Source organism: Protopterus annectens, chromosome 13.part0 (genome assembly GCF_019279795.1).
Source record: "Protopterus annectens isolate FY-2018-M chromosome 13.part0, PAN1.0, whole genome shotgun sequence".
NCBI classification, from domain to species: domain Eukaryota; kingdom Metazoa; phylum Chordata; order Ceratodontiformes; family Protopteridae; genus Protopterus; species Protopterus annectens.
Window position 1 is genome coordinate 636,484,799 of NC_056747.1, and position 14,592 is coordinate 636,499,390.

A 14,592-nucleotide genomic window follows, 5' to 3' on the forward strand; every position below is an offset into this window, starting at 1 on the left:
TAAACCTACCTACTTAACCAAGCCTATGAAGGAATATCTGAAGGTGGTACTGCTCAGTGCTAGAAGTCTTAACAAGAAACTCCATTCCCTGCAAGCCTTCCTCTCTCTGGAGCGTGTACACATCTGTGTAGTAACGGAGACATGGTTTAAAGTAGCTGAGAGTACCACAGCAATGCAAGGTTACAATGCCTTTCACACCTGTAGACCACCTACTGCACAGAAGGGAACTAAAGGTGGAGGAGTGTCCGTCTATATTAAGAATAATCTCACATCCAAACTAGTTAAAGTGCATGACTCACTGGAACTCATACAGGTGAAACTTACCATAAACAGGGTGCCGTACCAGATCTTTGCAACATATAGATCCCCCTCCATGTTCCAGGAAACCCATACTAACTATCTCAAAGTACTAGAGTCCCTCACTGTTCAACCCAATATGATATTCATGAGGGATCTCAACCATCCCTTTATAGATTGAGAATTCTACACCACTTCTAATGCACAAGCCCAGCAATTTCTAAACTTTGTTAATACCAACATCCTGGAACAGCTGGTCAATTATCCTACTTGGGGGGGGGGGGTACAAACATCCTTGACCCTGTACTCACGAACATGGGGGGGCCAATGTTCCTCACCCAATATAATACCTTTGCTCATCTGATCTGACCATAAGGCAGTATTACTTGAAATAAAAATTAAATCCGGAGATCCGGCAAAACCAAAAACCTTTAGGAACTATGGCAAGTCTAATCTCTGTCTACGAAGTAACACCTTGGCTAAATTCCAAGCACCCCCAAAACCCAGTAAACACCACAGAATACATGGAGCTATTCACAAAATCTCTTTATTGCCACACTGATAGCTGTACAGAGCAAGCTGTGCCCACTTGTATTAAGAAAAAGACAAATTCTAAAGACAAGCCACCCTGGTGGAATCACACTATCAATCGGTTATACAACAAAAGAAAAAAATATTGGCCAAGCGTAGGAGGAAAGTACAGTTGTGTATGCTTACATTAATGTAGATGTTCGAGTGTATTCACTGTTGCAGTCATCACATTTGGGCTATCTGCTTGCAGTAGCCCTCAGTCGGCCTGATTATCAAAGTCTTGGGTCCTGCGTCGTTTACTGTCTCATCTTCCATGACATCAGGTAGTCAGGGATATAAAGCATGCAACCGATGCCATTACATCAGTTTGTCTTGCCCCAGATGTCAGTTGCCCCCATAATGGGAAGCAATTATATACAAGGTTACACGTCCAACAAAAAAGCAAATACACTAAAAAGCTTTAAGCATAGCAAACAAGAACAGAGTTATAGTCAATAGAAGTCAGGGGGCTGGAGGGAGGGTAACCAGGACTGCAACAGTGAATACACCCGAACATCTACATTTATGTTAAGTGTACACAACTGTACTCTGTTCTTCGTGTTTCGCTGTTGCAGTCATCACATTTGGGTAGATTCCCAAAGCTAAGGATGGGAGGAGGTAATTAGATAACATTAGGACCAGCTATAAGGCCCTGCAAGACTGCAGTGGCAAAGCCAGCACTCGATTTAGAAAAAAATGGCAAGTGGTAATGCTTGGTGAAGGTATGTACAGAACTCCAGGTAGCAGCTTCTAGGATGTCCCTGGTAGGGACACCTCTGAGAAAAGCTGTAGAGGTATCCCTGGTTGAATGTGATCCTATCCCCTGTGGGGTAGGTTTTCCATGGTGTTTATAGCAGAAATGAATGCAATGGCCTATCCACTTAGAAATGGTTTGCTTTGAAATGGCCTTCCCCTCTGCCCCTGCAGCAAATGCAACCAGCAGCTGCTCAGATCTCCTGAGAGTCTTAGTCCTGTCCAAGTAAAATCTAAGTTGTCTGTGCACATCCAAGGAGTGCAGTATATGTTCCCCTTTGTTCTGTGGATTAGAAAAGAAGGTTGGCAAATGAATGGACTGATTAAGGGCCACATTGGATACCACCTTGGGCATGAAGGAGGGATTGGTCCTGAGGGACACCCTATCAGCATGAAAGATGATGAAAGGCTCCACTGCCATGAGGGCCTGTAATTCAGACACTCTTCTTGCTGAAGTGATGGCTAGAAGGAAGGCTATTTTCCAAGAAAGGAATTTCAACTCTGCGTTTGCAGCTGGCTCAAAGGGAGGTAGAGTGAGCTTTTCCAATACAAAGTTAACGTCCTAGGCTGGCGTAGGGGCTCTCCTGGGTGGTCTTAAGTTTTTGGCCCCTCTGAGGAATTGCTTCAGCAGTGGATGAGAGAAGAGGGGTGGTTCTGTATTGTAATAAGCTGAAACGGCTGAGGCATGAATTTTGATGGAGGAAAAGGAAAGGCACTTGTGAAGCATCTCGGTTAAGTATTGAAGAATATGGAGTAAATTGGGCGCTGCTGTGCCCATCCCCTGAGTTGGCTCCAGGAACAGAATCTTTTCCATTTTTCAATATAGGATTTTTTAGTACTAGGCTTCCTTGCCTCCAGAATGACATCCATCACTTGCTTACTGAGGGATGGTAACGGAGAGATCAGGTAATTAGCTAGGCTGCCAGGTTCAAGGTTTGAAGCTGTGGGTGCAGAATCTGGCCCTCCTGCTGGGAAAGTGGGGCAAAAGTCTGAAGCAGGTGCCATGGTGCCAGCAGTGACACACTGTGCAAGAGGGGGTACCAGTGTTACTGTGGTCAGTCTGGTGCAATCAGTATTGTCCTTGGCTTGTCCTGTTTGATGTTCAGCAGTACCTTGGAGAGGAGAGGCAGAGGGGGAAAGGCATAAACTACTGAAGGACAGGGCATCCACTTTCCAAGCTTGTTTGCGGGGAGTACTTTTGCAGAATTTGTCCAATTGGTAGTTCTGGGGGGAGGCAAACAGGTCTATCTCTGGGCTCCCCCCATTTGTTTCTCAACATGTTGAATATCTTTGGTTCCAGTTTCCACTCGTGTGGGTCCATGAGATTTCTGCTTAGGTCGTCTGCCAGTGTATTTAGCTTTCCTGGCAGGAATTCAGCTTGTAGGTGCACTTGGTAGCTCAAGGCTGTGTTCCACAGAGCCATGGCTAGTCTGCAGAGAGGGTATGAGTGGGTTTCCCCCCTGCTTGTTTATGTACCACATAACAGTGGTGTTGCCAGTCTTTACCAATAACTGACCTGGAAGAATGTGGTCCTTGAAGGCTGTCAGAGCATTCTGTACAACTAACATTTATTTTTGATTGATATGCAGGTGCAGTTGATTTGTGTTCCATTTGCCCTGAATGCACTGCCCTGCCAAATGAGCCCCCCATGCATAGTCTGATGCGTCTGTTGTTAGGGTTTGGGTGGCAGGGGGTAGAGTGAATGGCAGTCCCTTGTTTTGGTGGCAGGCCTCTGCCCACCAAAGGAACTCTATCTGTAGACAAGGTATGATAGGAATCATTGATTCTAGAGCCTGAGAATGTTGACACCATAGGCTTTTTAAATACCATTGTAGTTTCCTCATATGCAGTCTTGCATATGGAATTAGTAGAATGCAAGAGGCCATGAACCCCAGGGCTTGCAGGATTTTCCTTGCAGATAGCTGGGTCTTTGTGGCCAGTAGTTTGAAGAAGACTGTCAAATGAACTTGTTTCTCTGGCGTGAGGTAGGCCATCTGGGAAGTTGTATTCAAGCTTGCTCCCAGGAATACAATTTGTTGGCAGGGTACAAGATGTGTTTTCTTTTCGTTTATGGTGTACCTCAGAGACGTTAGCAATTTCTTTACAAATGCCAGATGATTTAATAGTATGTCCTGGCTTTCTGCCTGAATTAGACAATCGTCCAGGTATGGGTATACTTGAATATTTCTTTGCCTGCAAAATGCAATGACTGGAGCTAGGCACTTTGTGAATACTCTGGGAGCAGTAGATAAGCCAAAGGGCAGTGCAGAGAACTGATAGTGCATGTAGCCTGCTCTGAAGCATAGGTATCTTCTGCAAGATTCCCTTATTGGGATGCGCAGGTAGGCTTCCTTTAAATCCAGTGTTGACAACCAGGCATCTTTGCCTAGCATGGGAAGCAGCTGATGAAGATTTAGCATCTTGACTTTTGGGATTACCAAAAATGTGTTTAGGATAGACAGGTCCAGGATAGGACGCCAGAAACTGTCTTTTCTGGGTACCAGGAAAAGTCTTGAGTAGAAACCTTGCCCCCATTCTTCTTCTGGGGCAGGTTGAATAGCCCTGATGCTTAAAAGAGAGAACTTGCTTTTGAGCCTCTGCCCACTGATTTGGGGGTAGGTCTGGCCAACCGTTTGGGGTTGGTAAGGAGTGGAAGTGGAATCTGTATCCTTGGGAAACTATATTTAAAACCCAGTTGTCCTGGGTAATAAGTTCCCAATTTTCTGCATGCAGGACAATCTTTCCCCCTAAAGGAACAGTCAGTTGAGCAGGGCTTGGAAGGTTTAAAATTAAGTAACTGAGACAGTTTACCATAGGGGGGAGTCTTACTACTCCCTACTTTGGAAGTGGGAGCCCCCCACTGCTTAGGCCTGTGAGTACCTTGGTACTGAAGCCTGTGTGCTCTGCTGGTTCTGGGTTTGGACTGAGAAGGCCTGGAAGAGGCAGAAAAGGACCAATTCTTAGAGGGCCAATGCCTACTAAATCTGGGAGGCTGTACTTGCACGAAATATTTAACAGTTTGCATAGATTTAGCTTTTTCCTCCATCTTTTTAAGTACTTCTTCTTCTTCTGCTTTGCTGCCAAACAGGCGGTCCTGGTTAAAGGAAGCATCCAGTAATTTAGCTTTAACATGATCTGGCAAAGATTGCTCCTTAAGCCAAGCATGCCTTCTAAGTACAGACCCAGTGACAGCAGCCCTGCAAGATGCCTCTGATAAATCAAAACCACATTGCAAAGTATGTTTTCCAACTTGTTCAGCAGAATGCATTAAATCCTGTAAATCTTTATTTTCAGCACAGTTAGGAATCAACATCATTTTCTGTTTAAGCAATCCAATAATATGCTGCTGATACTTTAACATATGAAGCTGGCAGTTTAAGGCCCTAATGGCTAAGGTTGCAGAAGTGTATACTTTCTTACCCCATCTATCCAGCGCCCTGGAATCTCTATCAGAGGGGGTAGGATTTTTGGCAATAATAGCCTTAATGCTCTTGGGTCCCTGTGAAATGGTCTCAGGATCCGCAGTAGGATTTTTAAAGAGGAACTTGTGAGAGTCAGGTACCCTGTAATACCTATCAGGTTTTCTGTGAGCAGGAGGTAAAGAGTCAGGGGCCAGGCTAGATTCTGAGAAGGCATCATCTACAATGTCCAGTACAGGAGAAATAGCTAAAGGCCTGGGTTAAGACAGGAGTAAGAATTCCCTAAGCCTCTTTTTGGAGTCAGAGTAATCCTGGCTTTCCCAGCAAAAATGCTCCCTAAGAGTATGCAAGGTTTCACCAAAAGAGAAATCCTCTGGAGGGGAAGCAGAGGGAATTGAGTCCTCTGCATCAGAATCCTCATAGGTAAATAAAGGCAAATCCTGGTCATCCGAGAAAAAAGAAATTTCAGAATCCTGATCAGAAGAATCAGAAGGAAAATCAGTCCTAGGTCTCTTAGAGGGGGAAGGATGGCTTCCCCTGATTACAGTAAAAAGGTCTTCAGCCATTCTTATCATTTGTTTTTTTAGGCATAGGGGCCTGACCATCCGGTCTGGGAGTCGGTTTGCTAGGCATGGATCAAGTTTTAGGCCTTGAAGAAGACGATGGCGTCTGTTTAATATGCAAGTCAGTAGGCCTGAATACACCCTCAGAAGCCGGTGACTGCACAGTGGCTCTGGACCCATCCAAGGTAGAGACATCCGCAGGTTCCACAGTCGAAGAAGCATCTCGCTGCATACTGGACTCCAACTAGGTCTCAGTAGAGGCCTGTGAATCTGAAGTAGTGGGTATCAGGGGCTGTGAAAGCACCTCACTGAGTACTGGCAAACTGGCGACTAGCTTAGGAGAAGCGTCGTCGGCAGCTTTGGATCTAAGTGGTTTGTTTCTGTCTTTATCTTTGCATTTTTTCAGACTGTCGGTAGTCGGGTGGCTTACCGAAGTGATTTCTGGATAATTGAACAGAGTACCAAAATATTTAGACGTGTAAATGAACAGACGACGAATAGCACGAGGTTTGAATAAGGCACAAAACCAACAGCGAGGTACGTTGTGGTCTGGGCCTAAGCAAGGAATGCAGTACGAATTAAAATCTTTATGAGGTATTTGTTTTTCACAAGAAATACAATTGTTAACTTTTGCTGACATCGGTTTAGAGCAAGAAAAAGGATCCACAACGGGGTACTTAGCTTAGTTGAAGACTTCGAATCTGAAATTTGAAAATGAAAATTTCAGGAGTCTGCCGACCGGCACTTGCGAACTGCTTCTGCTTCGGGCACCGCACGGCAAGAAAGACTGATGTAATGGCATCGGCTGCAAGCTTTATATCCCTGACTACCTGACGTCATGGAAGATGAGACAGCAACCGACGCAGGACTCAAGACTTTGATAATCAGGCCGACTGAGTGCTACTGCAAGCAGATAATCCAAATGTGATGAATGCAACAGTGAAACACGAAGAACATCAAAGCCATACATACTAAAAGCCCCCTGACCAAGGCAGCTAAGCAGGCTAATTAATACTTCAAAGGTTAAATTTGAAGGAAAAATAGCTTCTCAGGCAAAGGACACCCACAAAGCTTTATACAGCTATGTTCGTAACCTCAGAGGACATGCACAACAATGTGCAGAACTTATTGTAAATGACATCACCCACACTGAACTGGCAATTGCCAACCTTTTGGTTGACAGGTTCAGCTCAAACGTCCCCCCCCCCCCTCAACAGTCCAAAGGAAATATCACATAACACAATCTCCCCAACCATTACTTAGGTTCATAGGTTCATACATTAGTACTAGGCTAACTGCCCTCATGGGCCATTTTAAACCTAGAGAATTACCCCTTGTTGAGAATCAAACATTCACCTTAGCCCTACCTTCAACCACCATGTGGCCACAGTGGTGAGGAAAGCCTTTTATGTTATGCAAATTATAAGTAAGGGCATGGCATCAAGGTCCAAAGAGGTCACTATCCCACTGTACTCTGCCCTTATCAGACCAATCATAGATACAATGCTCTTTTTGGTATGTACCTGACCAGGCATATGCAGCAACTACAATGACCTTAAAGGTTCCTTACAAAAAGAATACAAGGAGTAACAAAACTGCCTTATGCAGAATGCCTTGAATACCTTTCCCCCTACTCAGTTTCCTACTGATTGCCGATGGGTGATCCATGCCTGGCTTACAAGGTATACAAAAACCCCACACTTATGAATCTTCTACATATTTGTAAGTCAATGAGCACCAGAAATACATGGTCTAGGGACCTGAATTTTGTCTGTGATATAAAAAGAAATAGCATCTGCAGTCATAATAGCACAAATGGGTTGTCCAGTGTCCCCAGCCCCTTCCTTGATTCAGTTCCCAAAGTCGGGAGTCGGCCCCTGTATGTCGCTTCTTCGTCTGCTCATCTCCGGGTGTCTTCGGGTATAGCTGATGCCATCTGCTCCATTTCCTCAGTGTTTCTTGCCCCAGATGCCAATCCTTGGGAAGGAAAATTTTTTTTTGGATAAATGCCAATGTTTCCAATATGTGGACGGTAAAAAAAAATAAAAAAAATAGCATATGACAAAACAAAAACAGGGCTCCCCCAGCTAGCTAGCAGGAGTAAAATAGGAGGGTAAACCACAGAGGGAAGGAGGAGGGGTAAGGAGGGTGGGTGATGCGCAGGCCCTCGGACATCCTCATTTATTTATGGTAGGTGCAAAACTGTATACTATGTCCTTCAAGGACTTCTCTGCAGTCATAACAAATGGAGTAGAATACCATAGCCATACTAGGGAGAAGGGAAGAAAGGGGAGAGGTGTAAAAAGGTTAGAGGATCCCTTGCAGTTCAAAAGGTAAACCCTCTACAGGTATAGAATAGAGTAAGTGTAATGTAAAATCTTGCAATGCGAGGCAGTCAAGTAGCTGCCTCAATAATGTCCTTGGTTGCGCCACTCCTCATTAGAAAGCTGTGGGCTGTAGCCCTTGTAGGATAGAATGAATATGTATGTTGGAATTGGTTGGTTTTCCATGGTAAGAGTAATCTTGTCTTATTCAATTTCCTATCCATTTTTGGAATGTTGTCTGTTTGAAATTACTTTTCTTCCCTTCCTGATTAGGCTACTAAAAAAAAGCTGGTTTTTCTATTACCTTTGGTTCTGTCCGGAGTAGTAGTAGTAACTGTCTAATCTAACATCATCCAAGCAGCAGTCCAGTTTCCCCTGTTCTGTGGATTGGGAAGAGAAAGAGGTAGGTGTGGATTGCCTGGTTTTTACACTCTGGATACACACTTTAGCATAAATGTGGATTAGTTCTCATGGACACCCTATCTTGATGGAAGATTAGGAAGGGGGTTATACTGCTGCCATTAAGGCCTGTAGTTCGAAACCCTCTTGCTGCTAGTATTTGCCAGTAGGAAAGCAGTTTTCCATGATAGATTTGTTATGACTGCAGATGCATCCTTGAAGGACATCATGGAGAGACAGATATGTATCCTAGAAACTGCCCCTCTTAAGGAACAGACTTCCCATCCATGTGAAGCTGAGTTTGTCTATAACTCAGTTTAAGCACGACCTTGACAAGTGTATGGGGAATGGGAAAATTACACGGGACTTGGCATCCATGTCCCTTATGGACAGAGGTAGCTTACAAATGAATAGCCCTGAGTGCCTGAGTGTCCTATTAAGATGCAGGCCATTAATATTCTTTCTGGAAAATTTGGTTAGGTTTAGAAAGGCCCCTTGGGTCATTAGCCTAGTAACAGACTATGAATATATGAATCAGTAAAGATGTTTCTTGTTTAAAAAAAAAAAAAGATGAGAACACCCTTTAGCAAGGTCTAACAGGCAAACACTTGGTGCCAAAGCTATGGCTTAAAACTCAATACCAAAAAATGCATTATAGTACCTTTTGGGAAATCAGCCAGCCTGGGTAACTATGCCATCAATAAAACATTCCTAAAAGTTGATTCATTAGTCAGGGGTCTGGGAACTCATGTAGGTAGTAACATAGCCTTCAATCAACATGTGTCCAAGGTAGTAAGAAAATCCTTCTATGTTGCTCTACTTGTAAGCAAGGGCATGGCATTCTAGGTCCAAACAGGTAATCATACCACTTGTGCTCAGCCCTTATTAGATCGATAATACAGCACAATACTTCCAATATACCTGACCAGACACATGCATAAAAAGAATACTGGGAGTAAACACAATGACCTACGCTGACTGCCACAAAGCCCAGTCTCTTTACTCGGTCTCATACAGACTTCAGACAGGCAATCATTGCCTGGCATACAAGGCATCCCTAGACCCTGTTTTGATGAACCTTTTGCAAATCTACAAAACAAACAGCATCAGAATTACTAGATTAAAAGACCTAAACTTTGCTTGCAACATAAACAGGACATTTTGGAGAGACAGATGTATTTCTCAGATAATTCCCATTCTCTGGAACAGGCTCCCCCATCCGTGTGAAGCAGACTTTCTCCCTATCCTTATTTAAGAACAACTTGGACCAATGGATGGGTTACTGAAAATTCACCCTCTGTTCTGGCACCTGTGTCTCTGATGGACACAGGCAGTCAGTAAACCACCCCTTAAACAAATCAAACTTACGAGTCAGATTTGGGTTACATGGCTAGGCTTATGAGGGCCCTAGTGGTTGTTAGCCTAGTATACACCTATGTACCTATGAACTTGACATGGGCAGAATTTTCTGTTCTTATGATGTATAATGCCTCTGACACTAGCTGCACTGTAGGCTGTCTACAGCAGAATGGTCTGATCATTTCTCCAACTAGTGGATTTCAAAAATGGGGCTGCAAAGGACTAAAGCCAATGTTTGCACTACACCCAAAAATGCTGTGGAATGGCAGGAAAGACTAGATTTATTTGTGGTTTGCTGTGGATACAAATGCATTATTAAACAGCATATAATTTTTCCTTCAGAGCACCATAAAGTCTAGTGTATACTACATCTGGTCTAACAATATACTCATAATGTAAGACAACAACATGAGATTACCTGTGCTGAGTAACACATGGTAGAATAATCTAGTGAATGAATGCTTTTACTCTTGATATACATATTTTTTTGCATATGACGCATGTGTGTACCTTTTTATTCTTTTCTCTCGTTATGAAATATTAAAGTTTATCTGTACATAACATTTGCTGATAGTTTATCAGTACAAACAATCTACTGAAGATGTCTTCACATACGTAATACTCATTAAATGTTGCTATAAAGGAAGGCAGATAGTGATACATGCCTGAAACAATGAAATGCAGAAAGGCAAAAAACAAAACATTCACTCATTGAAAAAGTTTGTGATCCATTATAAACCTGTGACAGATGTTAGTCAAAGTTAGGAAACAACTACAAAAGACCTCTACTGAAGGTAACAAAATATATATTCTGAGCAAACCATAACAACAAAAAGGGCATCACGCACAAATGCTAAAAGCAAACAGTTAACGGTTGAACAGGAAAGGGAAAAAGCATAAGATAAAGCAGCAAAAAAGCAGAACAGCCAAACAAGCAAAAGCACAAATGAGAAATCATTTGAACTGTTTAGAAGAAAATAAGAGATTTGGTATTCCAATAAAGAAAAAAAGGAGGCAACTATAACTAACAGAAAGAGAGATCACATAAGTAAAATAAAGGTACACACAATAAATTTGTTTCTCTGACTTTACAGAAGGGGAAGGAAACAAATGAAATGAGTATAAGAACAAGTGGCTGGCACATGAGTGTAGAGTAACAGTTCACCTACTGATGACAAAAATCTCTCTTAAAGAAGACTGCAAACCTGAGGGCCCACTACTAAAGGACCAATGTTTTCACTGGTGACCCAGTCTGAAGCCAGCAAGCTTTCCTTTCAGGAAACTGTGGGTAGAAGTCTATCGCAAGCTTATTCTCCAGTTGAGACTAGTCCTAGGGTCTGGAGTACATGGTTGCAAGCTATTTGGTATTTCCCTGACTGCATCTGGGAGTGGGAGAGGAACACGGGTCCCTTTCAGTTATACCTAGGCAACTCTAGGAACTGGTTAGTATTTGTTTGTGTCTTTCGGCTTTTCCCGGTTAGGGGTCGCCACAGCGGAACTCCGGTCCACTAATGATCGGTAGTGGATTTTTACGTACCGGGTTACCAGCCCTGATGCACAACCTTTAACGAAGGCACGCCCCATTCACGTATGCCTCCACAGAGAAGACACTCTAGCTGAGAATCGAACGGGACAACGTCTTGCTACGAGTCGACAACGCTACCGCAGCACCACCACCACATTCCCAGGAACTGTTTCCAGTCCTCTAAAACACAACAAAGCCACATCACTGGACTGCCAACACTTATCCCTACTTCCTCCCAAGTTAGAAAATGAAGTGAAATGGGATAGATGGAATCAGCAATGAAGGATAAATGAGTAATGTGTGATGCCAGGTAATAATGCTAACAGGCGGGCATAAAACAAAGCACAAAATGCAACAAAAATGTAACAGATAAGGGAAAAGGAACGGACTAAGTAAATTCAAGACCTTGAGGAGATTTGGAGTCTTGCTGGTAGTAGATCTCAGTCCAGATAATGGTTGTTTCTAATACCTGACACTGGGCATGACTGCCCAGCAAAAGCAAAGCATGCTCTGTGTCACAAAGTCAAGAATAGTAAAGATGACAGATTATTTAGTTTACAGTAATGCCTATTATTGCAAAACACATACATCAGAAATGTAAATGACAGTGTAAATGAAACAGCCATTTCACACAGCCTGACACCAGAGTACTTAAAAAAGGTCTGATACTATGATCTTTGAAAAGGTCTGCTACTATGATCCTTGAAAAAGTCTATAACTGAATTCTATTCTTTGCAAAATACTATTCTAGCTACTCTTACTATCTGGGGAAGGAAGGTCATTTGCAGCCTTTGGCTTCCACTTAGTACATCTCGGAGACTCCCTACCACTTTTCAGATGAAATTAAACAAATGCATTTTTGTTTCAGTCATACTACGTGACATTCACATACCTCACTGTTTACTGTAATTGAAAACCACATTGACTTTCTGTAAATCACATTCACCAAGTGGCATTTTGGTTCTCATTCCATATCTTTCATTAACTGGTAATACAAGTACCGCTCTGGGTGTTTCTAATTTCAGGAAGTAAGACACTGTAATACATTAAAGATTTCAACATGTCTGGCTAACTTTACATCACTGGCATGCACTCTGACTTTAAATGAAATAAAAATGCCATCTACCTTTTTGGAATGAAAGCTTTCAGTCACAAAGGACATTATGTAAAAAGTCATATTATGGTGAAAAATGAGTTGCATGCACTGTTTAAAGAAGTGCCCTGTTTGTAGCTGTCACACAGAATGTCGACATCAAGGTAAGGCAGCTCAAGGATGTGGTGGTTAAAGACCATGTCTCCTTTAACAGTGATCTGAGTTTGGCTTGCAACCATTGTTATAAAGGAGCGTGTGTCTGTGTGTGTGTGTCTGTCTGTCTGTGCCTGTCTCTGTCTGTCTGTTTGGGAGGAGGAGGGCTGACAGCAGTGAAGAGAGTCGCACTGTACAGATGTCTTCCCCTCATCCATTGGAGAACAGATGACTTCTGTAGCAGATCACCTTGGCAATGAAGCTCACTATGGATAGGCATGCCTCTCTGACAAGAAGGGATGTGAATGGACATCATACTAGGCAAAACAAGTGAAGGTACACACAATGTCAATATGTGGAGTTAATGTACAGCATTCTTCACTACAAAAACACACTAGTGTCCATAGTTTGATGGTTGGTTTATTGATCTGCTCTGCTGAATTTCACAAGCTGTCAATATACTCACAGGCTCACAGTCCCTCACGAGTTAGGACAACTCTAATAAACACATCAGGCAACACAACAGACATAAGTAAGGGAAGAACAGACAAGGCACAGGCAAGTTTTTTAAGTAATTGTGAAACAAGTGCCATGTGGAATAAGATACTTGTGTATTGCTGTGGATAATTCTACTGTTAAGTTCTACCCGGGTTTTTACGAAACAGAAAATTATGCTGTGCAATAATGTCAAGTTTAGCTGATGAACTTTTATGAAAAAGATCCTCCTGCATCTACCCATGCTGCCTTTAAAGATAATGTTCAACCACTAACAGTAAGAGGGTACAACATGCTAAAATGAAGATGTTATGATTTTAAACTCGCATTAAAATTCCTAACAGTTACATACAAACTAATATTAATAAAGGTGGACACTTTACTCAGAAGGTCATTCTAAGGCAGATACAGTCCTCTATTACCCCACAGCATGTCATCAATGCCAGATTTGACTATGAGGTTAATATGAGGTTAATATGAGGTTAATATCAAATGTCATTTATTTCATCTTCACGCTCACCTGGCTGTACATCACTATAATAAATGTAGGCTAGCAGGAATATGGGTAGTATAGGGGTTCCCTGCTGCCTCAAAATGCTTCTTTCTCCAGTTTGGTTCTAAGCTAGGTAACTTTCATGAAAAGTATGTATGTCCTCCCAGTATTTGTATGGGTTTTCATCAGGTGCTCCAATTTCCTCCCACATCCCAGAGACTGATAATAAACTTGGATGAATAAATGTTAGGGCTTTTCAACATATGGATTTTTCTGAAACACTTTATGCTGCTGATCTATAACTAAGAAGTATGTCACTAAGTAAACATAAACTGCTATCTTACTGTATATTTACAACCACTGATTTCTCCGTAACCAAGCTATGGCTGAAAAGTCCATTATACCCACCTGCTCAAAACATTAAAGCTATGAAGGATACCATAAATTAGCATTTATTTTTCTACCCAAATCTAGACACAAAAATATATAATGGAGGCAGTTACCTGTATTAAGTGGCAAGTGTCCTCAGTTGCACCACACCTAATCTTTAAAGCAGCAGAAAACAAATGCATCAAGCACTTAACATGTAAAGCATCAGCAGGAAAGCGGTTATGTATTTTAGCAGCAGGCCTTAAAACCACTGTTTTAGGTGGGGGATGGTGGGGTGTCCAAGTAGATAACCTTCCTGTTACCCTTTCGCTACAATACTTTTAAATCACAGGGTTGGGAGGGTGGCCTAATGGTTAAGGTGTTTGCCTTGCAAGCACAAGGTGCTGCGTTTGAGTCTCACAAGGGATAATTGGCTAGGCTTAAAATGGCTCGCAAGGGCAGTTAGCTTAGTACTAATCTATGAACCTATGAACCTATAATGTTTCACTATAAAATAGTTACTTGAGCAAATAAAGATGAAAACCTTCACAAACAGGTAGGTGCCCATCTGTGAAGCTATATACCTGGGTTTGATTAGCAGCTTAAATGCTGCAATGATGACTTGGGGAAATCTACCCTCCCCAAATTTGCCATAATTTTAGTGCTATCAGCATGTGGGTGCACAAACTCACAACCATCTTGTTATCCATGAATGTAACAGCATGGGCTGGAGAAGGCATGTGCAGGGTATAACTAAAATCCCACTCCCTATCAGATTGG

General features: G+C 42.5%; 1 protein-coding gene across 2 annotated transcripts in view; it reads right to left on the minus strand.

Annotated features, from left to right (window-relative positions):
* Positions 1–14,592, minus strand: part of NLE1 (notchless homolog 1) — a 691,532-nt gene that overhangs the window by 275,096 nt on the left and 401,844 nt on the right. The window lies entirely within an intron of this gene.